This window comes from Haematobia irritans, chromosome 1 (genome assembly GCF_050003625.1).
Source record: "Haematobia irritans isolate KBUSLIRL chromosome 1, ASM5000362v1, whole genome shotgun sequence".
NCBI classification, from domain to species: domain Eukaryota; kingdom Metazoa; phylum Arthropoda; class Insecta; order Diptera; family Muscidae; genus Haematobia; species Haematobia irritans.
Genome location: NC_134397.1, coordinates 119,690,237 through 119,716,341, shown reverse-complemented (window position 1 = coordinate 119,716,341; position 26,105 = coordinate 119,690,237). Strand labels below are relative to the sequence as shown.

General features: G+C 31.3%; 1 protein-coding gene across 1 annotated transcript in view; it reads right to left on the bottom strand.

Annotated features, from left to right (window-relative positions):
* The window catches only part of Ptx1 (pituitary homeobox homolog Ptx1), a 91,316-nt gene extending 75,430 nt beyond the window's left edge, over positions 1-15,886 (bottom strand). Inside the window, exon 1 of the mRNA XM_075291500.1 lies at positions 14,417-15,886. The gene's annotated coding sequence lies outside the window, so the exon portion shown is untranslated. The remainder of the gene's footprint in view (positions 1-14,416) is intronic.
* Between the last annotated feature and the right edge of the window lie 10,219 nt (positions 15,887-26,105).

Genomic DNA, 26,105 nt, shown 5'->3' with positions numbered 1-26,105 from the left:
ATAACTAAATTGTTTTCCAGTTCCATTTGTCGAAAGATAACATTAGAAAAAAAAAATACAAGAAAAAACCAAGGCACAAAACACCGTCATAAAAATGTTACAGAACAAACAGGAGAGACAATGGTGCACAGTGGTACTATAAAGAATAAATTAAAATTATAAATTTTCTTGGGGTAAAAAAATTTCATAAAAATTGATTCAACGATAGTTTTTATTGGCATAACGAAAATATTTCATTAGCACTCCAGCTTTTTTTTAATTTAAGTTAAGAAAGCAATATTATAAATTACACAGTGAAAATATTTGATTTAAAATGACATTGAAAAATGCAAAAAGAAATAGGTTTGAATGAAAAACAAATAAGCTTAACATAGTCTACGATATTGGACATTTTGATTAAATATAAAAATAGTCTAAAATTTATTGTAGAAGTTATATTTGAAAGTTAACTATTCGTGATAAAGACCCATTCTTCTTTATAAAATCCGTGTCTCTGTATAAAACTTTAAAATATTATTCTTTTAAAGAAATCCCATCTTTAGCTTAAAATGAACATTTTGACATTTGTTTTTATTCTTGGTATAATTTCTACTTTGTGCACACAAAAAAGTTTCATTAAAATTGAGCCAAGGAAAATTTTTCATTGATATAACTAAACATTTTCATTAATACATTGAAAATATTCGTTAATAGTACGTAGCGTTACATTGATTAAAAGAAAATTCATTATAATAACAAAATTTTTTTGTTTGTATTAACGAATTTATTTCTTTGGCTCACTTTTAATGACACATTTCGTTAATATAACGAAATTTGTTCTACCAAATAATTTTCATTAGCCGATAACGATTCTATGGCCTGCTATCTTCTTGAAATTTTCAAACCACTGTTTGCCTAGTTCTCCCTCACTGCTGTCGCATGCCACAATTATGTTTATTGTTATGTTATCTATTTGTGTATTTATGTTTAAATTGTTATATGAACATTTATTGTACAAGTAAATATACAATCGTATTCATGGTTCTTCTTACATTTATGGAAGTCATACCTACATTCATAAAACAAAAAATAAATATGTATTTATATTTTAGTTTTTTTGTTACTAAGTCAGTGTTCTCAGCTATTTATAACTTCTATTAAAAAATCATTGCTATTACTGACAATATATTCATAAGCAAAGAGTTTATAATTTGAAATTGACATTTCATTATAATTCATTCATTATTCATTATTTTCTGCGCAAATTCATTCATTATTTTCTGAGCAAAGAAACACGTTATCATTAGCAAAATGCAGTGAATATTTCATTTTTTGATCCCAGATGGGACAAAATCGCATCAGAGGCAATCTATTTGATAGGGGCTTGTCATAAGACGGAAGTCATCCTTTTAAGCAACAGGTGCATTGATTTTGTATTAGTTCTTCAGTTTGGGTGTTATTGTATTTATTATATATAGAAAAATTATTAAACAAGAACTCAAACTTTTTTCAAATTAATTTTTCTGTGTAATGATGTTTAGACCAATATGAGGAAAGACTTTATCGCATATTCCATGTTTTTTGATAACCGAATAAAGTTTCTGCAAAATCAGGCGATCAAATAACTCGCAACAAAATCTTAAATCAAACTCAATTACAATTTCAACCACATTAGGATGTTAATCTCGCCCCCAAAATTAATCACATTTTCGATTTTATTCTCGCTCGCCAATGTAATCACTCTGGAGTTTATTTTTGCTCACAATTTCAAGTTAATCACACTGAAGTTGCTAATCACGTCCCTTATTTTATGATTCGCTTGTGAACCATATTTTACTTTCGTTATTTTAGAGTTAATAACCCACAAAAATATCCGTTAGGCCCCACCAAGCCGCCTTAGTAAACTTGAGATTTGTAGTGAGTCACGTCGTTGTTACAGGAATTACCATTAATCGCGATATTTTTGGTGCCGCAAGAATTATTGTGGGTCATGAAAGCGATGGGTCAAGTGTAGCTTATTAAAATGGAGCAGGGGATAAATAAATCGGCCATTTTCAAAGTGTTTTTCGTTGCTCGCTCATTAATTCTTCGATCACTCTGGAAATACAGGACTACTTTGAAGACGCTCTTTTGAAAAGTTACATTAGGTTAAAGTGGCAGTCCGATTTATTTTCAGACTCATTTATACTATTCAGTCCATTGCGATAAAATTAAGAAAAGTAATCGGATAGGTTAGGTATTTCAGGCTCACTTAGACTATTCAGTCAATTGTGATACCACAGTGGTGAACTTCTCTCTTATCAGTGAGTGCTGCACGATTCTATGTTACGATCAATTACAAGGGACCTCCTTTTAAAAACCGAGTCCGAACGGCTTTCCACCTTGCGGTGAAACCACTTAGAGAAGATTTGAAACAATCAGAAATGCAACCAACATTACTGAGAGGGGATAATTTATCGCTGGAAAACTTCTTGGTATTTGGTCGAACTGGGATTGAACCCATGGCTCTGTATATGCATGTCGGGCATGCCAAACATTGCACCATGATTACGGTCATATACCAACATCGAAAATTAGATATATCCCAATTAAATACTTTTTTTTATTTTGTGGTTCCTATACCTTGCGAACAATTAATAAACACAGACTGTTATTCGGGGCTACATCGATTGGGGTTCGACCTACCCTACACCATAAGATAGTATAGAAACCAAACCACACTGAAAAAAATATTGTCGTGAGGTCAAAGATTTCATGTCTTTAAAATACGAATGCAAATTTTGCTTAGCATAGAAGACGCATTTCTCTAGTATAAATTTTTTTTCCTTGACCAAAGGTCGATAAACTTTTCAATGAAGTCGTATTGTCCTTATAATTAAGTGATTTGATTTAAAAATGGATATCATAACATGAAAGAAAAAATGTTTGGGCTAAGGTCAACTTGACTTAAACAATTTAGAAAAAATCTTTCAATTTAATGAAATTGTCTTTAAATTTGTTGTCTTTTTGCATCTTGACTACAAAGCAAAAAATCGTTCAAATATAGGACATGTTTTTCAACACTTTATTTTAAAGACGTTTTTTACTTGAAACACAGCATAATTTCTACTAGAAGTCGAGTCTTAATTTGGAAAATAAAGTCGTCGTTAACTTGTTTTTAAAGGACTTTGATAGCATATGAAGAAAAAAAGCTGAAAAAGCGAAAAATTAAAATTTGCTTCCTAGAAGCAAGTACACAAAACCCGATTTTAAAAGAGAATTGTGTCTTAAAAGTATCCTTACTTGTATTCTCCGCTTCTTTGGCTCGGAATCAATACCAAATTTTTTAAAGTAAAGACAAAATCTTTGGAACCGGGTATGCTTTTTTTCAGTGCATATTTTCCATGTAGGTTAGGTTAGGACTATTCAGTCCATTGTGATACCACATTGTGAACTTCTCTCTGTGGTATCACAATGGACTGAATAGTCTAAGTGATAGTCCATGTAAATTAATAATCATATCAAATTCGTTTAAATCACAAATCTACAATCGGCAATATAATTTTCCAATAGCTGTATTATTTTTGGTTTTTCATGATTGTCAGCTAATTTCAATCATTTTTAATTCACTCAAAATAAATAAATTTCAAAACGAAAAAAAAAAAAACAATTAAACCATGTAATAAATTGCCATCATCAAGTCCTCACAGCAAGCAAATTATACATATGAAAAACTTTTAATGCAATATAAACAATATAATCCTACCTAGGATCAAACAGAGATCAAGTTTATTAGATTAAGATTTTGTTTTACAATAAAAATTATTAGCAATAAAAAAACGAGTTTTTTTTTCAAGCAGACACACACCCAGACGAGTATAATATAATAATATGCCAAAACTCAGAAATAAAAGTACGAATAGTTGGGGGCATTTAGTTTATCAGGCATTTACAGAACAAATTCTATTTGCTCATTGCATTTTGCCTCAGTGTCAGTGTTCTTTAAGTCTATATTTTATGACCCATCATGGACTAAATGAAAGCGAAAGCGTTTTTTGCTTCTGTATATAGACAATGCATTAGGCAAGTCTAATAAACAATCATAGGCATACACACACACGCACACACTATATACCGGGACTCCTTTAGCCGGGGTAAATAGACGATCTTTTGTTCATCAGATTCTTTGGCGAATGCAAATGCAATTAGATGATAATGTAAATATTTGCTAGTGTTGCCAGATAGTGCAAAATGCACAGATATTGCGGTGTAAATATTTAGATTGGCTAATGAACATTGCAACGATGTGCCGCAGTGGCTTTTAATTGATAGCTGGCTGAGTAAATTGTGTAGTGGCTGAGAGCGTATATTTATTGCGTTGGGTGGTGATTCGATGGCGATGGTAATAACGATCACAAATACTCAAAAAATTGGTGCTATATATTGTTTTATTCTTTATTTTCATAATTTTTTGCTTTTGGTTGTCTTTTTGCAATTTCACTTTTTGTGAGTGCTAACGAACTATCTCATCTCTAAGCATTCATTTATCGAGTAAATAAAACATTTCTAGTTGTTACCGACTTTTTTTCCATTTGAAATCAATTTATGAAATCTGTCTTTTGTTTACTTTGGTTCTGATTTTGGTGAGAAGAAAAAGTAATATCTATGAATATTTTGTTTTATTAAGAATTTGTATGTTTGTTCATAGAACAAACGAGAGAGGGAGATTACATTCCCTGCAGTCTGCAGAAATTGTTCATATCGTTTGTTCTAAGTAGGGATGCCAAAGAAGAGAATCGACTGATTGACCAATTGAATTTTCTTAAAAAAGTCTATTTTCCTCTAATGGCAGTTTTATTACTTAGAAAATGGAGTCAAATCGATGACTTGATGTTAGCCAAAATCATCCATACACTTTCTATACACTCAAAAAAATGTGAACTCTCTATTTCACTAAAGCCAATTTAACTTTGTTTTAGTTCATGGAATTATTATGTTTGGAGAAAGTTTCATTTACTCTAATAAGTTTTTGCGTACGTTAGTAAAATTAACTAAAAAACGGGGAAAAATTATACACAAATTAAGCATATAGTTTTACTAAATTCGTATTTCTCACAAAATAGTTCATTATTTCTTTAAATTTGTAAATTTTTCTACAAATGCGTCTATCATGAACTTCGTATGTCACTAAAGACATTCTTGCAATTTTGAACTCCATTTTTTTGTCCTTCAAACTACAAAATTTTCTTTAACATGTGAAAAAAAAATATTTACGTCTAATAAATATTCTTCAATTTGTCGAAAAATATTTACTTATTTTTGTGATATCGGCGTGATGCCAGCGTTTGTAAGTTAAAATTTTCTAAAAATAATTAAAATTTTCAAAATTAACCAAAAGTTTCTTCCAACACCAATTAGTCATCAATTATAAGATTTGAGATCTTATTGTACTTGATTTAGGAGGTAAATAAATAAAATAAAACAAAACATAAATAGGTTATAAATGGCAATATAAAAATGAGCAAAAATTGGCAACAAAGAAACTAAACAATTAATAAATAATTATATTCGATTAAATCGATTTTGAAAACATCTGAATCACTGAAATAATTCTTTCGCCTTCCTCCGTCCATAAAAAAATATATCTCGAAAAAAATATGTCGGAAAAGTTCAAAAAGCATTGCTTCATAAATGTCTTCATAAAATGGTATTTTAAATTTATTGTCATTTTATATTTTGGCTAATTATTTTTGGTATAACAAAATTTAGACACATTTTTTTGATTCCTCTTTCTGGTTACGGTTAGTAAATAAATTTTACTTCCGCCCATTTTCAATTAATTTAAAATGAATCAAATAATGGAAAGTTGTATATCTATGCGTATGTAAATAAATAATATTGGAAAAATTATTTATTTACTCTTTTGCCATTATTGTTGATTATTCTCTTGTTGTGTGGTTGCTGCTATTAATTTTATACCTCTGGTTTATTTGCTTAGTATATCATTTTCATTTAGCCAATATATTTGTGTGATTTTTTTGTTTGTTACTCTGGCCATGGCCAATGGTTAAACTCATTTTGTGGTTTGCACCCTATGCCAACCAAATATCATTAATTATTCTTTTTTGTTTGTGTATTTCTCTTTTATGCTGATTTTTAATGTGAATAAATATTATGTATTTATTTGCCATGCGGTTACTCTATGTATTCTTTGGCTGCTTTTCATATTTTTTGTTGTTGCTAAATATTATTGTGTTTTATTATTTTATATTGCTATAAATTTATGTACATAGAGAAAATTTATTGCTAAAAGGTGCCACAGAATGTTACATAATCTTTGATATAAAAAAATGTATTTATACAGTCGTACACGTTTATTTAAAAAATTCAACGGCTTTTGAGAGGGCGACTTAGAGAATTACAACGAACTATTATTTTAATTAAAATAATATTTATTTTTATAGGAGGGATGACCTAATAATTTATTAAAAGTGGCAGCATTTTTCGCAAAGGAAAATTCCGATTTTTTTGTTTTTTAGAATTGTGAAATCAATTTTTTTTAATTATATCTTGATTGTTAATTTATTACTAAAAAAATATTTAAATAGTATTAGCCTTTTGTTCACGACCAGAGCTAACACTTTCCATTTACTTAAACAATTCAAAGATTTAAAGAATTACAACGAACTATTATTTTTAATTAACAAAATATTAGTTTTTTATATTTTAAACCAATTTACATTTAAGTAAAATATAAAATATATTTATAGTTAAAAAAAATATTTATTCGCAATAGGAAATTTTCTTTGCATACTTTCAGGCGGTACATGTCTCCGCGTGAAAACGCCATGATTTGAGAATGGAATAGTGCTCACAAATATAGTATTGGGCGCGTAAACTACTTTTGAAGTTAAGGCACAGATCAAATTCGTATTTTTTAATGAATTTAAGAAATAATTTTGCGATATTAATTTTTTTTAAGTGAATCAAATAACAAAAATACATAGAAAAAATATCAATTAATTTTATTTTTTACTAACAACGTAATTTGTAAATACAATTATGATTTTAGTAATATTTTGTCACATTAGCAACCAATTTTGTTATATCAAAAAAAATTGTTATATGAACAAAAATTTTGTTGGACTTAAAAAATTTCTGTAACAACAATTTATTGTTAGTTCGAAAATTATAATATTATTTTGTAAGTACATACAAAATTAAAAATGGTTTGTATTTATTGGCACAATAAAAAAGTGCAAAAAAATTGCAAATTTGCCGATAAAGAGACATGGTATAACATTGCAGGAAAATATCAAGGTTAACCTACTAAAAAAAGAATGTTTGCATACATTTAGGCGGTACACGTGTCCTCTTGAAAACACTGTTTTAGGAAAACTATTCTACCCGAAATTTACCTCAAAGGTTGAATTATTTTAGATCCTACTCAACAAGCTTTTTAACTATTTTCTACTTGCAATACTTTTCCAGCAAATTTATTCTTATCTTTCAATAATTTCGTTAAGTGCATATGAACATATACAATAAACTCATATATAATTTGTATGGTTTATTACTAAGCGTTTTTGGATTTTATTTTTGCATTTGTTTTCACAAAATATGCAAATAGACCCCAACAAGAACTGCTTGTTGTAGCTTCCAATATCATTTTGGTTTTTCTAACCGGCTATCCCCATAGTCATTTAGACAGATAAAATGACAAGAAAAATGACGTCAATCTAGTATGATCATAAATCGTTATAAATAATTATTTTGTGCGAATAACAACCAAGAGTTTAGGTAAAACTCGATAGGTCATAAAAAATGCTATACCTATAAAGGGAAGGCCATTTTAAACAAAAAGAATACAAAAAATTATTTACATATTTCAGTGTCCTCTGTATTGTGTATTCTAGCAATATATTTATGGTAAAAATAATTTGCAAATTTTGATATTTCAGTTGAATGACAAAGAATCTGTGTGAAACACGTGTATCAAAGGTTATATATTTTATTTGAGGTATCTAAAACTAAAATAATATGCAAGTTCTAATATACGACATAAATACAAATACTCTAATTTCAGGACAAAGTTCAGACCAAGCTCATCTTTGCAAAAAAAGTTTAGAATGCCCGCCATGCCTACATGGTTTCTATGAGTCATAAACTAAATTTATACAATACCGTAGATATTTTGATATGTTTTCAAATTTCTCTGGCAATCTCTTGGTATCTGTATCACTTAAATTTTACAATTTCGTTTATTAATTTATTAATTATTTGCTTATAAATAATGGAATTAGTATATAACTAATGTCCTAATATTTTTAATTGTTTTAAGTTCATTTTTCCTTTAACGAAAGTTAAAAGTGCAAATTTACACCCAGAGAAGGAATATAATCACCTCAACCATGTTTCGAGAGCAAAATGTTATTTTTGGATGGAGAACAAAATGCATATATCGGATTTCGGTAACCATGCATATGTTTGCCGCAAAAACAACATTTTTTCGATAAAAGTGTTCCATGGTGACCGTCCAAAAATAACATTTTGCTCTTAAAACATGTTTGGGGTGATCATATTCCTTCTCTGCGTGTAAAGACGATTTCATTAATTTTGAAGAATTTTTCGGAATTATTAAAGTCAAACAAAATTTTCTTTTATGCAAAGATACCCTGAATCGCTTAATTATAATTACAAAACGCCTTCATTGAAAAAGTTTATCAACATTAGGACAAGGAGAAAACTTTACATCATATAAATGCGTCTTTTATGCTAAGCAAATTCGTATTTCATGGGCTAAAATCTTTAGCCTGACGACATTTAAATTTTAAATAAAATCAACCATTAATTGTTAAAATAAAAATATTATGAAATAAAAAAGTTCTATTACTGCGACAGATTTTAACGATTAAACTAATCTATGAACACCAGAAAATTTCCGTAGTTACACTGACGTTAAAATTAACCAATTTTTATTGCAAAAAAATTAATTTAAATACTAATTTGATTATTTTTTCGAATTCGAATTTTCCACATCTTAGTGAAATTTGCTTTTTTACGTATGTCTCAAACGTGTGTATAAAGTTCAATAACCGTTCACATAAGTTCAATATGCACTAAAGCAAAAGAAAATTCTCGTACGATTCCCACAAATAGTAAGAATCAACTAAAGTATGGTTAAAATGGTCATGATTTGGCGCCAATGATTTTTTTTCTTTACTTTTAGTTAATTTTTTTCGTGGTTTTACAAACGCAAAATGTGGAGTATAATGTAGTTCAATTTTCGCACAACGTAGTTTATTCTTGCTATAAAATAACAATTATTTTCCGACGGCCTGACACAATGCTCAGTTTTTAACGTCCCAGCAAAAAAATGGAAGTTCTTTATTTTAACTGCTCAGGAAGTTCTTTTAATTCAATTTTTTATAGCTTGTTTTTTTTCATACTTTTAATGGGTAATTTTAACTTTTTTGTTTCAAATAGGTTAAAAACAGAGTAAGAATTCATAAAATGGTACAAATCATTTAAATTTTGTCGAAAAGCATGCTAAATCAAATCCGAAATAATTGTGAATTTTTTAAAATATTTGAGGTCAAACGTTTCCGACGAGCGTTAGAATCCATTAAAAATTATAAGAAATTATAAAAATTATTTTTTTGACAAAATATCACAGAATTTTTTTAATTTACATCCAAAACATTAAATTCGGATCACACCTAAAGAAGTGATGCAAATTCAGTGTAACGGCTGTTGAAATGGAGGACTTCCGTCCCATGACAAGCCCATGTTAAATTCATCGCTTCTGCGTCTATTTTGCACCACTTCCGGATCCAAAAAGATCATTTTCATTGCTTTTTTGGCGACGCTTTTATTTTGCTGTGGTACGATTCCGTGTTGACAATTAATGTTAATGAAATTATTCACCTGCTAATGAAGTTTCGTTTAAAAATTTGCGCAGTGATTCGTAGTAATTCTTTCTAACAACGAAATATTAGCACTACAAAACGTTCACTTAAGGGTTTTGGTCCTAATTCAGAGCCATAACTAGAGTTTCTATAAAATGAAGAATATTTTGAAGAAGCAAATAGATTTACATGAACATTTAGGGACTTATAAATAGGATAGGATTTATGTTACTGCAGATTTTCCAAAGTATAGTGGATTTGCTTTCAATAGTGTCTTAAATAAATGTTGTAAAATTCTCAATATTAAGTCTATCCCAATTTTTAAGTTTTGAATGTTTAATTGAATGATACAAAAACTAAGCATATTTAAGCGTTGATTCTTTAAATTTTATTTTCCCTATTACAAACATTTGAGCGTGCTTCAAAGTCTTTTTATAGAAAGACGTACATTTTAGAAATAACTATTCCAAATGTATTTAAAATAAAAAAATAAACTTTATTTTAATTAAAATATGTTTAAAATAAAAACAACTATCCTTAGTTTTAAGACAATGTTTGTTTACATAAACTTTCACATTTGGTCGATATTTTCAGGCTTTATAAGCCTTTTGGATTAGCATTTGTTAAATAATAATTACAGTACTATTTCGACTATAAAATTAAAAAAAAAAAAAAAAAAAAAAAAAAAACAAATAAGGAAAGTCTAAAGTCGGGCGGGGCCGACTATACTATACCCTGCACCACTTTTTAGATCTAAATTTTCGATACCATTTAACATCCGTCAAATGTGTTGGGGGCTATATAATGATTTGTCCTAAATACATACATTTAAATATCACTCGATCTGGACAGAATTTGATAGACTTCTACAAAATCTATAGACTCAAAATTTATGTCGGATAATGCACAAGGGTGGAACACAATGTTAGTAAAAAAACAAATAGGGAAACATTTAAATCTGAAGCAATTTTAACGAAACTTCGCAAAAATTTATTTATGATTTATCGCTCGATATATAAGTATTAGAAGTTTAGCAAAATTATAGTCATTTTTACAACTTTTCGACTAAACAGTGGCGATTTTACAAGGAAAATGTTGGTATTTTGACCATTTTTGTCGAAATCAGAAAAACATATATATGGGAGCTATATCTAAATCTGAACCGATTAGTATCAGAGCAGCATTAAAACATTCTATAGACCTCTGGTCCTCAAATGTGACTAGCTTAAATCGTCCTTGATACCAACCAGCCTCTTGGTGTCGAGGATCTGGACCGGGAAACTTTTCCAGCACCTGTGAGTAGACGCCAGACAAAGCATTCTCAATTTCCCCCCATTTTTGCTTTGGAACCATACCGTCCAATGCTCCTTTATTAATGATAGCCATCACAAGGCTGTCTTTAGCAACTGAGGCAAACGATCTTTGATCCCTTTTGGAGGATGGCAGCTCATCCGGTGATCGTTCCCTTTTTCCAGCCTCAAGAATTCCTTGAGCCCATTTTAAGGAATCACTTTGTTTAGCCGACAGGGTGCTTGGGTCGACTGATCCTAACTTCTTTAGGATAAACAAAGCATTTCTGCGTTCCTTGAACCTCTTTCGTGAGGGATTACCTCCTTTTGATGTCGTTACCTTAGAAAAAGTACGACTTGTCAAAGTGTCGCCACCTGTCGACCCGTCTACAGGTCGACTAATTGGGCCTAACTCTTGGTCATTGCCCAAATTTATAACTCCAGTCGATACCCGTCCATTGGACCCTGAAGTTAGCAACCCAGTGGATGACTTTGAATTTCGCTGCATGGTGGCTTAATATCCCACCACACTTGAAATTCTTAGTAGGTACCTATTATCCGCTATTAAAAAAACACGTCCGTTCCATTCGACGGTTGAATAATAATCGGAGTAGTACTAATTGTTCTTTTTGTGCAAAATTTTAAGCAAATTAGGGTAAAACTCTGGCTTCTGGGGCCATATAAGTCCATATCGGGCGAAATATATATATATATATATATATATATATATATATATATATATATATATATATATATATATATATATATATATATATATATATATATATATATATATATATATATATATATATATATATATATATATATATATATATATATATATATATATATATATATATATATATATATATATATATATATATATATATATATATATATATATATATATATATATATATATATATGGGAGCTATATCTAAATCTGAGCCGATTTCTTCCAAAATCAATAGGGATCTATTCTGAGCCAAAACAGATACTTGTGTCAAATTTGAAGTCGATTGGACTAAAACTGCGACCTAGACTTTGATTACAAAAATGTGTTCACGGACAGACGGACATGGTTATATTGACTCAGGAGCCCACCCTGAGCATTTTTGCCAAAGACACCATGTGTCTATCTCGTCTCCTTCTGGGTGTTGCAAACATATGCATTAACTTATAATAGCCTGTTCCACAGTGTGGCGCAGGGTATAAAAACTTAATCATTTAGATATTGTGCTCAATTTTTAATACTTTTTATTAAAAGAAATAATTTCATTATATTTTGAAGTTGAATCACATGCTATTTAGAACTAAATTTGTTCAAAGAAGAATGTATTGATATATAGACAATTGAAAAATTATTCATTTTCCAAAAAATGCTTCCGTGATTAAAGGTTTTTATGAAGAAATTCTTCCAAATAAAGTTTTCAAAGTTTCTACAAGTAAGTCATTACATCTGTGTCCTAAAATGAAGACAACTGTTTTTTGTTATGTTTTTTGTACGAAGATTTTTATCATGCTACCGTGGTGCAGTGGTTAGCATGCCCGCCGTGCATACAAAGGGTCGTGGGTTCAAACTCAGTTTCGACCAAACACCAAAAGGTCCCGTGTCATTGAGCTGATCATAGAATCGGACAGCACTCAGTGATAAGAAAGAAGTTCACTACTGTGGTCTCACAATGGACTGAATGTCTAAGTGAGCCTGAAATATCGAGCTGCTACTAACTATACCAAACCTAACCTATCATGCTAATAAAAACCATATCAAAACACCGACGGAAATCCAGAAAGAAATCGGCTAAAAAGAGCTGTATTGAAATTGGATACTGAATAAATATTGACTGAATAAATATTGAAGTTCACCACTGTGATCTCACAATGGACTGAATGTCTAAGTGAGCCTGAAATATCGAGCTGCTACTAACTATACCAAACCTAACCTATCATGCTAATAAAAACCATATCAAAACACCGACGGAAATCTAGAAAGAAATCGGCTAAAAAGAGCTGTATTGAAATTGGATACTGAATAAATATTGACCTAATATGAAAGTTATATAGCCTCAATTCTGGGACGCGTAATATATACAATATTAAAGAAAAAATTAAAAAATTTTATTAAACGCATGTTCATAATATTTTCTTTAATTCGTCTCATTAAATTTTAGGACACAAATCTAATCTTCGAAATGTGCATCACTCCGCTAGTTATTAATATTTTCTTTATATTAAGGAAAAAAATGATTGATTTAAAGAAATAATTTTAACCTATAGATTTCAATATCTGTGGATTAAAGATTAGAAAGATTCAAATATGGGCTAGAACATATTTTGAGACTGTTATATCATTGATTTAATTTGTTTTTTTTTGAAACTAAGAAATGTTATTTTACATACATTTATTGCAAAAGAAGAATAAAAATTCGATAAATGTGATCTGTATCTTAATTTTATGGAGCCTAGATTTATATAGCCATATAGCTTTGTAGGAAAGGTCCTTATTTTAAAGAAGCTGCATAATAGCTAAATCATTAAGGGAAAATGAGAGTATGTGTATCCAAGGAAACTTTTGTTTTTAGTAGAACATATATTTTGCTGAGATCAGACTTATATTAAACAATCTCTATCCTGAGAACACCATGTAGATGGACAGAAGGACGGACTGGCAAACAACCAAAGTTACATTTTTTCTGATTTCAAAGTACTTCATTTTGTTATACCGCATAGTGATTTTAGTGATACAAATTTATTTCAATAGATTTTTTAATTTTTCATCTTTAAATTTTGGCTTATATTAACTTGTTTTCATATTCTATTAAACGCTGTATCTATTAAGCACTGATTATTTTACATAATACGATTCTTTAAATCTAATCCATGAAAATGTTTTATTATCCATGTTTGTTTTTTTTTTTTTGTATGATGGGAGGGGCCTAACTTGTTGACCCCATAAAAAGCGATTTTGATTTAAATAAAATAGCCAAAGAACTCATGTGGCTGGGATTAACTTTAATTATCTTTGGCCTAACATAATAAATCTGCTCAATAAGTTAGCTAATATACCATGAACGACTACAACTAAGAGGTCCGGGATAATGGTAGCCATAAATCATAGTGAAGGAAAAGACCAAATTAAAGACCACTGTGTGAACTTTGCCCAAGCAGGAGGCACGAGGACACATTTGTCAAATATCATAGATGATGGAAGCATATTGATTTTTCTTAATATTTATGAGTTTGTCTTTTTAATATGCTCACCTTTGAGATGTATCTTTTTGAACGCCTTGATTTTATGATGAAGCAAAAGATTTATTGATTTTTAATCCACTTTTTCGAGTTTTTTTATTTTATATTCTCACACAATTTTATAGCTATTCTGGAAATTTTTTTGTTTTAAATCTTTTTGTCACAATTCTTTAGTTTAAACACTTTTTAATGTTATAGTATTATGTTGTTGTCGTTTTTTTCTTTTGTTTATTTGGCAAAAAATGTTAAAATTTATTATTTGTTATACCGCCTTTTGAGATTTAATTTCTTATTTTCTAATTTTTTTTTTTAAATTTTGTTTATTGCTTTAAAAAAGTTATTAAATTTTTCTTATTTGCAAAGATAATTTTTTTATATAGCACTATGAAATTCCTTTTTAATTTGTAGTATTTGCCGGGATTAGGAGGAGATTTATTGAATTTACCGTTTTATGTTTTGATTTGTTTTTGTATTCATTTTAATTTGTTGTTGTTTTTTTATGATTTCAACTTTGATTTCGTTTTATTTTCTCTTTTTCATCACACTTTCACTGACTCTTGTCATCGGACATTGCTAATCATTTAAACTCTATGGCTGCGACGGCGACGGCTACTTTTTGTTTTGTGCAACCTTGCGGCTTTGAATTGTTGTTTTGTTTTTTGCTTTTGCTTTGAGTGCTTTAAAAGCTTTGGAGTTCTAATACGCGACGGCTTAACTATTTTAATAATTTAATCCAGCGGGGTAATTAGAATGTATGGGGAAATCGTCTTCGTAGCCTATGATTTCTGGACACTATGTGGTTGCGGCGGACAAACGAGGAAGAACTTGATATGTTGGGCTCTCTATGAAGAGTGGATCTATTGTTGGTCGTTAGGTCGCTAGGGCCGGTGGATTTTTGTATCAACCAACTCTGATATGGGATTGATTGGTAATGAGGTTAAACGAGCGGTATTTGTTTTGTCTGTTGTCTGCTTTACGAGTAACCGTAAACGAATGACAATGCAGGCAGCCAAGGAAAACGGAAACGCGCCGCCGGAGACAGCTCTAAAGTAGATTCACTTAACTCACGCACACATACGCACACAAACACTGTGGACTATATGGAAGCGCGCGTTTACATTCATTCAGTGACTCTGCAAGGCGAAAGCAGCACACTACTACCACAACGAAGAGTAATTTTAGGGCGGTTATGGGTATTTGCCACCCCTTTTTTGTACTGGGGGTACTTCGAACTCTCTTTAATGGATATTTACTCGTTGCCAAAGCCAATGGGCCATATAGAGTGGGTGGTGATGAGACACGGAGCTTGGTTTTGATAACGAATTGTTGACTTCTTGTACCGGATCGAACTACGTTGTAGAGCGGCGGGAAATCACAATTTTTAGATTTACCTTCAAAGGAAGGCACTACCAAGCAACGAATGTACAACCGTGGCACCTAAATGCTTTTTTCCCGAGAGACTAGAACCGACTGACTGAGAGATATCAATGGAAAAAAATAAACCAGAGAAAAGAAATTTCAGAGTGGCGCACACTACACTACAGTGGAAAGGCACAAAAGCATGGAGCCCCAGCAACAACACAACACCCGCCGACCAGTGTTTAAATGGTCTTATCGCTGTTTGGTGCTCACAACCCAACGATATAGGAGATAAGAAACCAGGCATATAATGCTTAATAATAGAGTGTGTTTGTCTCTATATCAGCGCCAAAACAGATATCTATGCAAACACACAAAGGCAGGCATACCTATGAATGGATGGATGGATATAGGGATGCGAGTGTGCGGAAAGAAACGAACGAACGACCAACAAAAAATCTGATAAGAAAATTAAACGAGTATTTACTCATTTCCAACGAACTCACAACAAGCAGTAAAAACAATAACATAAGAAATTTTCTACTCAACACTGTGCTACTCCATGAAGCCATCAAACAAGGAAAGAAAACAATGGTCACACTCTCTCTAGGGAAACCAACGAGTTGTGGATTCAATATAAAGCTACAAGAAAGAGATATTAGCTCAGAGTGTAAGAGAGACAAGAAGATGTATTTTAGGTAACCATTACCGAGTATAATGGAAGCCCTCAAACAAAAGCAAAAAAAAAAAACAACCCCCCATAAGAAACTGACAACATTTACCAAAGCCTAATGCCTATGTTAGACAAGGAGAGATATATGTGTTTTTGTAGAGAGGTTAGTTTTCTCTCCTCAGTAACAACAATTCGCTTGCCTATCATAATGAATCTGAATGAACATACCCCCATTGAGTTGAGCCATTCTAAAACGGCATTATTCCAGAACGGTACAAAAATTTCAGGAAGAAAATACGAAACGCCGGAGAATGATTTTCCTACATTTGTTATTTGTAAACAGAAAATTTCCAACTTTCTCTACAATTACCTAAAATAGTTGGCATTTATAAAAACACGAAACCTTAAAGATTACCCCATATTTTGTTTTTGAGTGTATAGATAGTAAGAGAATGGGAGGGGGAGTTATTACTCTGCCAAAGGGTTGATTGTTCCTTTGCCTTTCTTTCTATTCAACTCTCATTTGGTTATTTTTTAGTTGGTATTGTTGTTGGTAACATTTTTTTCTCTTTGTCGTTGCTGCTACTTATTTACATTTCTTATATATGTTGTTGTGGTAGCTGATTTAGTTTCATTTTGTATGAATGACTTTAATCCTCTTTTTTGGCATTCTTTTGTGGCTGTTTGTTTTACTGGGTGTCAAGGGCGTTTTGTTATCCCATTATTATTATTTGTTGCCGATTTTTGTTCTGTGTTTTTGTGCCTCTCTCACACCCCACACACTCTTAACCGACAACCAAGGGATGTGATTTGAGAGAAGCAGGGATTTGTTTCTAAAAATATCCAAAATATGAGCGTCGATTAGCCAGCCGGGTAAAAACAATCGCTCAGTAAGACGCCTTAGTTACAAAAATAACTTTAGTCCAAAAGACAAGAAGAACTGGCTTGGGTTTACTTATTAAAATGATTTAATTGTTGTATCTTAATTTAAATTAATTTTACACTCAAAAAAAATGAACTCTCTATTTCACTAAGGCCAATTTAACTTTATTGTAGTTCATGGAATTATTATGTTTGGAGAAAGTTTCCTTTACTCTAATAATTATTTGCGTACGTTAGTTAAACTAACTAAAAAACGGGAAAAAATTATGCATAAATTAAGTATAAAGCTTTACTAAATTCGTATTTCTCAAAACAGAGTTCATTATTTCTTTAAACTTGTAAATTTTACTAGAAATGCATTTATCATGAACTTCGTATGTCACTAAAGACATTCTTGCAATTTTGAACTCAAATTTTTTCTTTCAAACTACAAAATTTTCTAACAAGTGAAAAAACTTAATTATGTCTAATAAATTTTCTTCAATTTGTCGAAAAATATTTACTTATTTTTGTGATATCGGCGTGATGCCAGCTTTTGTAATACTGTTTAGTTAAAATTTTCTAAAAATATTAAAAATTTTCTAAAATAAACCGAAAGATTTTTTCCTGGTGGGTTCACTGTTTTTTTCAGTGCAGTTAAATTCTCTAGTGAGCTGGACTTTTAGAATTTATTTAAATAACAGAAAACAGTGTGCTATTTGTAAGAAAGCTTCTTCAATTTGATAAAAAAATATAAGCCAACAAATTCAAGAAAAATTATTAGACATTTTTTCACTTGTTAAAGAACATTTCGTAGTTGGGAGGAAAAACTTGGAGTACGAAATTTCGAAAATGCTTTTTAGCGCCATACGATATTCAAGATTGGCCCATTTTTAGCAAAATTTACAAATTGTAAGAAATTCTAAACTATTTACTGGGGAGTACAAATTTAGTATTTTTTCTGTTTTTTAGTTTCTTTAACGTAAAAACCCAGCAAAAAAATTTGGAAGTTCTTCCAAAGACACAACTTTAAAAACACTTCCAGAAGACGCACTCCCAGTGATGTTCTTTATTTTAACTGCCCAGGAAGTTCTTTTAATTCAATTTTTTATAACTTGTTTTTTTTCGTACTTTTAATGGGTAATGTAAACTTTTTTTGTTTCAAATAGGTTAAAAGCAGAGTAGGAATTCATAAAATGGTAGAAATCATTTAAATTTTGTCGAAAAAATGATAAATCCAATCTGAAAAATTTGCGAATTTTTGTAAATATTTGAGGTCAAACGTTTCCGACAAGCGTTAAAATACATTAAAAATTATAAAAAATTATAAAAATTATTTATTTGACAAAATATCACAGAATTTTTTAATTTACATCCAAAACATTGAATTCGGAGCACATTTAAAGAAGTGATGCAAATTCAGTGCAACGGCTTTTGAAATGGAGGACTTCCGTCCTATTACAAGCCCATGTTAAATTCATCGCTTCTGCGTCAATTTTGTACCACTTACGGATCCAAAAAGATCATTTTCATTACTTTTTTGGTGACGCTTTTTTTGCTGGGAAGGTGAAGGAAACTTTCTCTTATTGATGCAATTTTAGCTAACACTTTATTATTTATAAAGGGCGGTGTCATAAAAACTATAAGAAAATGTTCACATAAAATTCAGAAAAATGCATGAAAATATTTTTGAATCGATAATACGGTCCATATAATTAAATGTTTGAAGACTATTTCATGCAAATGTTGACAGCGACTGCGCCTCAAATTGTACATCCGCTTAGTCCTTTTTGGGCAAACTCTTTACAACATGCCGCTGGTATCTCACGAATAAATACATTAATGTTGTCTTCCAATCACGGTTACCATTCCAGCCATAAAAAATCTACCACAATTTGGAAAATATTTTACCAAAAAACTACCAAACAAATAAATGTTTTTCTGCAAAATTATATTTATATAGAAAGTTTTGTCAAAATTTTATTTCTGTAGAAAATTTTGTAAAAATTTTATTTCTGTAGAAAATTTTGTCAAAATTTTATTTATATATAACATTTTGGCAACATTTTTTTATAGAAAATTTTGTTAAAATTTTAGTTCTATAGAAAATCTTGTCAAATTTTTATTTCAAAATTTTTGCAAAATCTATCAAAACATCAAGAATTTTACCACTTTTGGTTGAATTCTACCAACTGTTGCAACCGTGCTTCGTTCGTTGATGCGGGCTTGTCAGTACACACAAAAAAAATCTGATTCAATCACGAAATTAATTGATCCAATTAAATTTTTAATTGGAATGTCTTCAATCACAGAAATGATAGTATCAATTAAAAAATTAATTGACAGCCAATAAAAAATTAATTGATACTATAAATTTGTGTGATTTATTTTAGTTTCAATTAAACAATTTGTTGAATCAATTCAATTTTTAATTGAATATTTTTTAAAACTCAATTAAGATTTTAATTGGAAACATTTTCGTGAAATTTTTTTCTGTGTATAGAAATGTGCTTAAGCGTAGCCCCACAAAAAATAGTTTAAATACGTTAAATCGCATGATCTAGGTTTCATCTAAATTCTTCCGCAAAATTTTCCACGTTGGTAAGTATCAGAGGCTCCATTACTGTGAACGGTGACGAATCGATGATTGATGGTCATCATTAACACTAGCCGCTTTAGCTTAAATAGTTTTTTTCGTTCGCGCTTAAATTGTGTATTTCTTAAATTTTATATAAAGGGTGATTTGTTAAGAGCTTGATAACTTTTTTTTTAAAAAAACGCATAAAATTTGCAAAATCTCATCGGTTCTTTATTTGAAACGTTAGATTGGTCCATGACATTTACTTTTTGAAGATAATTTCATTTAAATGTTGACCGCGGCTGCGTCTTAGGTGGTCCATTCGGAAAGTCCAATTTTGGGCAACTTTTTCGAGCATTTCGGCCGGAATAGCCCGAATTTCTTCGGAAATGTTGTCTTCCAAAGCTGGAATAGTTGCTGGCTTATTTCTGTAGACTTTAGACTTGACGTAGCCCCACAAAAAATAGTCTAAAGGCGTCAAATCGCATGATCTTGGTGGCCAACTTACCGGTCCATTTCTTGAGATGAATTGTTCTCCGAAGTTTTCCCTCAAAATGGCCATAGAATCGCGAGCTGTGTGGCATGTAGCGTCATCTTGTTGAAACCACATGTCAACCAAGTTCAGTTCTTCCATTTTTGGCAACAAAAAGTTTGTTAGCATCGAACGATAGCGATCGCCATTCACCGTAACGTTGCGTCCAACAGCATCTTTGAAAAAATACGGTCCAATGATTCCACCAGCGTACAAACCACACCAAACAGTGCATTTTTCGGGATGCATGGGCAGTTCTTGAACGGCTTCTGGTTGCTCTTCACTCCAAATGCGGCAATTTTGCTTATTTACGTAGCCATTCAACCAGAAATGAGCCTCATCGCTGAACAAAATTTGTCGATAAAAAAGCGGATTTTCTGCCAACTTTTCTAGGGCCCATTCACTGAAAATTCGACGTTGTGGCTCGTTAGTAAGTCTATTCATGATGAAATGTCAAAGCATACTGAGCATCTTTCTCTTTGACACCATGTCTGAAATCCCACGTGATCTGTCAAATACTAATGCATGAAAATCCTAACCTCAAAAGAATCACCCTTTATAAGTATATCAAAAATTTTTCTACAACTAAGTCTCCCACTAGAGTTTCTTTCAAAATTATTGTCAATGGTCATTAATTTTTTTATAATTTACTTCCTGCATGATACAAAACTCTTTCCATCTTATTAAAAAAAATAATAACACAAACGAAATCCCTATTTGCGCCATGATTCTTTCAATGGCATTGTTTGTTGGTGTATTTGTATGTGAATGTGTGCGTGTTTGTCATTTTAATATATTTTTATATACTGCTTGACTGCCAGCCTGTTTATCGGCCACTTCTTTTGTGTGAAAATGATAGCTGCTTTATCATCACTACTGCTACTACTATCCAAAGCATCCTATCCGTTGCTCAGCATACTCCATACCATTATTTTGCACTTCAAGGCGTTTGCTTGTTTGTTTATTTTATTCATTCGCTTTCGACCGTTTTAAGGTTTTACCATTTTTCAATATCAAAAATTGTCCCACCCCTAGATTGTCGGGTTGAGTCTGTGTTCCATCCTTCGTTTTCGTTTTAGGGACACAATTGTCCTTTTGAATAAGTGTCTCTTTCAAAATGATATTGAATTTTCAAATAAATAAGAAATATTTTATTTATATACTCTTATGTCAATGGCTGGCATCGTGTGCCTAGACCGTGATGTTTCTAGGATATCTAAAGCAAACAACCAACTCCAACAAAAACGGATATACATTTAGATTTCGAAGTTTTAGGAAAATGTTGTAATTATTTGAAGGTTATTGCACGCATAGAAGAAACATGATTGTCACAATCATATTCGAAGAGCAAAATAATATTATAGGAGCTATTTTTGCAGCGACCATGTAACATTTTCACCTGCAACCATGTTGGCCCAGTGAACATGGTTCTAAGAAAAATAAAATTGGCCTCATCTAAAATGTTTTTATATTGATAAAAAAAAAATTTTGTTTCCATTAAAAGACAATGGTCAGGATCTAAAATGTTATGTTATTAGTCAAAAAGTTTTTTTTCCAGTCAAAAGAACATGGTCACAACCTAAAATGTTTTGATCTTTATGAAAAAACTTTTTTCGTCGTCGAGAAAAGGACGCCACTTGAGAAAAGAAAACACAAAATTAACTTCATTTATTTATAAACTAATTCATTGTTTATTTGTATTTATAATGTCGTGCAAGCCAATATCACATATTTTTCAAAACTCTATTTTGGTTCAATTTCAACAATAAGTAATCATTCCATATTTACTTCGTGCCCATCAAATGTACCAACGTAGACATCATGTAACTGCAAATAAAAATAAATTATACCATATATCAAAAAGCAGAACAAAAAACAGGTAATTTTTTTTTATTTACACTTCCCTTTTTTTGTGTTCATATAAAACAACGTGCCACTTCTGAATAAATAAATTAACACAAAACACAGTAATTCCGTATTCTCTGTCCATTCCAAGAAACAATCAACACACGACTGACGCGCAAAATGAAAATCGTGTGTACCTGCTCAATGCTTTTATAAAATTCTTTTCGCTGCAAAAAAGTTAAAAAATTAAATGGTCACGAAAAAAATTTACATGATCTTTATGGCCACGTAATGGTTCTAGGCATGTCTATACGAAACCCATAAAAATACTTTTTTTCCTGCAAAAAAGTAAAAAAATTGGATGGTCAGGTACATGATTTTCCCGACCATGTAATGGTCTCAAATTCTATCATTTATAAAGGGTGATTTGTTAAGAGCTTGATAACTTTTTTTTTTAAAAAAACGCATAAAATTTGCAAAATCTCATCGGTTCTTTATTTGAAACGTTAGATTGGTCCATGACATTTACTTCTTGAAGATAATTTCATTTAAATGTTGACCGCGGCTGCGTCTTAGGTGGTCCATTCGGAAAGTCCAATTTTGGGCAACTTTTTCGAGCATTTCGGCCGGAATAGCCCGAATTTCTTCGGAAATGTTGTCTTCCAAAGCTGGAATAGTTGCTGGCTTATTTCTGTAGACTTTAGACTTGACGTAGCCCCACAAAAAATAGTCTAAAGGCGTCAAATCGCATGATCTTGGTGGCCAACTTACCGGTCCATTTCTTGAGATGAATTGTTCTCCGAAGTTTTCCCTCAAAATGACCATAGAATCGCGAGCTGTGTGGCATGTAGCGCCATCTTGTTGAAACCACATGTCAACCAAGTTCAGTTCTTCCATTTTTGGCAACAAAAAGTTTGTTAGCATCGAACGATAGCGATCGCCATTCACCGTAACGTTGCGTCCAACAGCATCTTTGAAAAAATACGGTCCAATGATTCCACCAGCGTACAAACCACACCAAACAGTGCATTTTTCGGGATGCATGGGCAGTTCTTGAACGGCTTCTGGTTGCTCTTCACTCCAAATGCGGCAATTTTGCTTATTTACGTAGCCATTCAACCAGAAATGAGCCTCATCGCTGAACAAAATTTGTCGATAAAAAAGCGGATTTTCTGCCAACTTTTCTAGGGCCCATTCACTGAAAATTCGACGTTGTGGCAGATCGTAAGTCTATTCATGATGAAATGTCAAAGCATACTGAGCATCTTTCTCTTTGACACCATGTCTGAAATCCCACGTGATCTGTCAAATACTAATGCATGAAAATCCTAACCTCAAAAGAATCACCCTTTATAATAGAACGGCATTTGAGATCCTTTTAAATGCTTATTGCCAACATATATTTTTCTTCGCTCGAAAATTATTTTTACAAAAACAAAATACATGGTTTTCGCGACAATTACACACTCTAGATAAGTATTAAATGGATGCGGCAACCATGTTTTTTCTGTGCGTGTGGGAGCTAATCACAAGGTGAACCTTTGCCTTAACCCATTTACAGAGCAAATGAAGTTGCTTCGGCCAAAATATAAGCAGCTACACCACTGCCTTTATTTTAGTACCGTAAGTTCATAAAAAAAACTACAACCACCGCAAAAAATAAAGATTGTGAAGATATTTGTAGGAACAGAGCAATGTATTAATGAATGAAACCTTTTTTTGGAAAGTTAGTTTCGTTTTTTGTGAGAATGCCTGGATTATAAGAAATGAGTATCTTAAAATGTTTGACCTATGAAATCATTCAAATTTTAGATAGGAGAACGGGAAAGTCAAGCTGCAGTAAAATTCCTGAACTCTTAAAACGGTCATAGACTGTCCCAAAGTTATCAACGAGGTGGCTGAGCAGTTCAATGTTTAATATGGGTGCCCGGCAATAGGAACATACCGGGGAACTGCGAAGCGGACGAGTTACCAAGATTAGGAAGGAATTGAAATTCCCTTCAAACTCATACTGCGAAAGAAGGCTGTTATGATGACAATTTCCAATGGGAGAATTGCAAGGGAAAATAGGGCCCTAAGCTTAAACCGCACACTAGACCAAAAAAGTAGTGAAAATGTTCTTTTTGGATCTGGAAGTGATACAAAATTGGCGCATAAACGATTAATTTAACATGGGTTTGTCATAGGCTGAATGTTCACAACTTCATCAGCCGTTGCACTGAATATGCGTCACTTCTTAAGGTGCGATCCGAATTCAGTCTTTTGGATGTGAATTAAAAAATTTTGTGATATTTTGACAAATAAATAATTTTTATAATGTTTTATGATTTCTAATGCATTCTAATGCTTGCCTCAAACGGTTGACTTTAAATATTTTCAGAAATCCGCACTTTTTATGAAATGGATTTAGATTTCTTTCGAAAAAAATTTAAATAATTTGTACAGTTTTATTATTGTTTTTTTTTTTTACACATCTGAAGTAAACAAACTCAAAATTACCCATTAAAAATATGAAAAATGCGAGTTATAAAAAATTTAATTAAAAGAACTTCCTGAGTGGTTAAAATAAAGAACATCTTTTGGAGGACACTTATGGAAGTGCCTTTAAAGTTGTGCCTTTAGAAGAACTTTCAAGTTTTGCGCTGGACACTTAAACCTAGCCTAGAGGTCACAAGGTAGATAGGGTCAATGTGGGCTAGGTTAAAGGAATGGGTGAATTATCCGAATTTACTCTGATAATTGGTTGGTACAAAAAAATAATTCTTTCCTCCCAAACGAAATTTTAGACAAACAAAGTTCGTTTCTTATTTGCTTTTCGCTGTAAGGAAGTGTATTTGGAAGAAAAGTATACAATTTTTGTTATAAACATTTATTCTTTTCCAGGATGTAACAACAATTTCATAAAGACAAACTAAAAAAAAAAAATTCTTGCTAATTGCATTTTTTTCACATATTTCTCACATCCACGAGTTTTTTTAGTTCTTAACACCTTTTCCTGTAATACCAACAATGTAGAAGAAATCATGCGAATTTATAAATTTCTAAAATTTTTTTACCTTTTTTTACCAACACACTAACCACTGAGCTATGTACCTGTTATGGTCATCAATAGATAATTATCCATATAAGTTATATTTATATAGCATAGCTTGCGGCGCCCACGAACCGAATAAACAAAGTTTATTTAACAGAAACAAACATTTAGTTTGGCACCGTGGAGCAGTGGTTGCTACGTCTGACTCTCATGCCAAGGGTCGTGGGTTCGATCCCTGCTTCGACCAAAGTTTTTTTTTTTTTTTTTTTTTACATACATTCCACATATGTTCGGAAGATTCCGAAAAAATGTTCAACATTACATTGTACTATATTAAATTTTGAACTGTAAAATGTGTTTTATTAAAGACCAAAAGTCAGAAAAGAACAGTGTTTGATGTAAACGAAATGGACTCTGTTGTTGTTTCAAAACTAACTTTTTTTATTGAAAAAATAAAAACTTTGTACCAAACGAATTTTTTTTTGGTGATAAAAGTTTAAAATTTTCGAAGCAATTCAAAAAACTCTAACAAAAGAAAAACGTTTTCGGTACATGTTTTCCAAACGTTTTTTTTTTCTTTGCGTGTAGTAGGGATGTTGCAAGTGGAGGATGCTGATTGTACAATCCTGTGAGTTTTACGATATTTTGTATATTACTCACAGATTGCAACGAAAAAGATATAGAAAAGTTCCCAATATGAAAAGAAAAGAACCAAAAAATTTTTTTCAGAATTTCAAGTTGGGTTTATTGGTTGTGGTTTAGTATGTCTTATCGCTAGGCTCTCTTTTATGGGAATGACTATATGTTGGTAAGCATAGA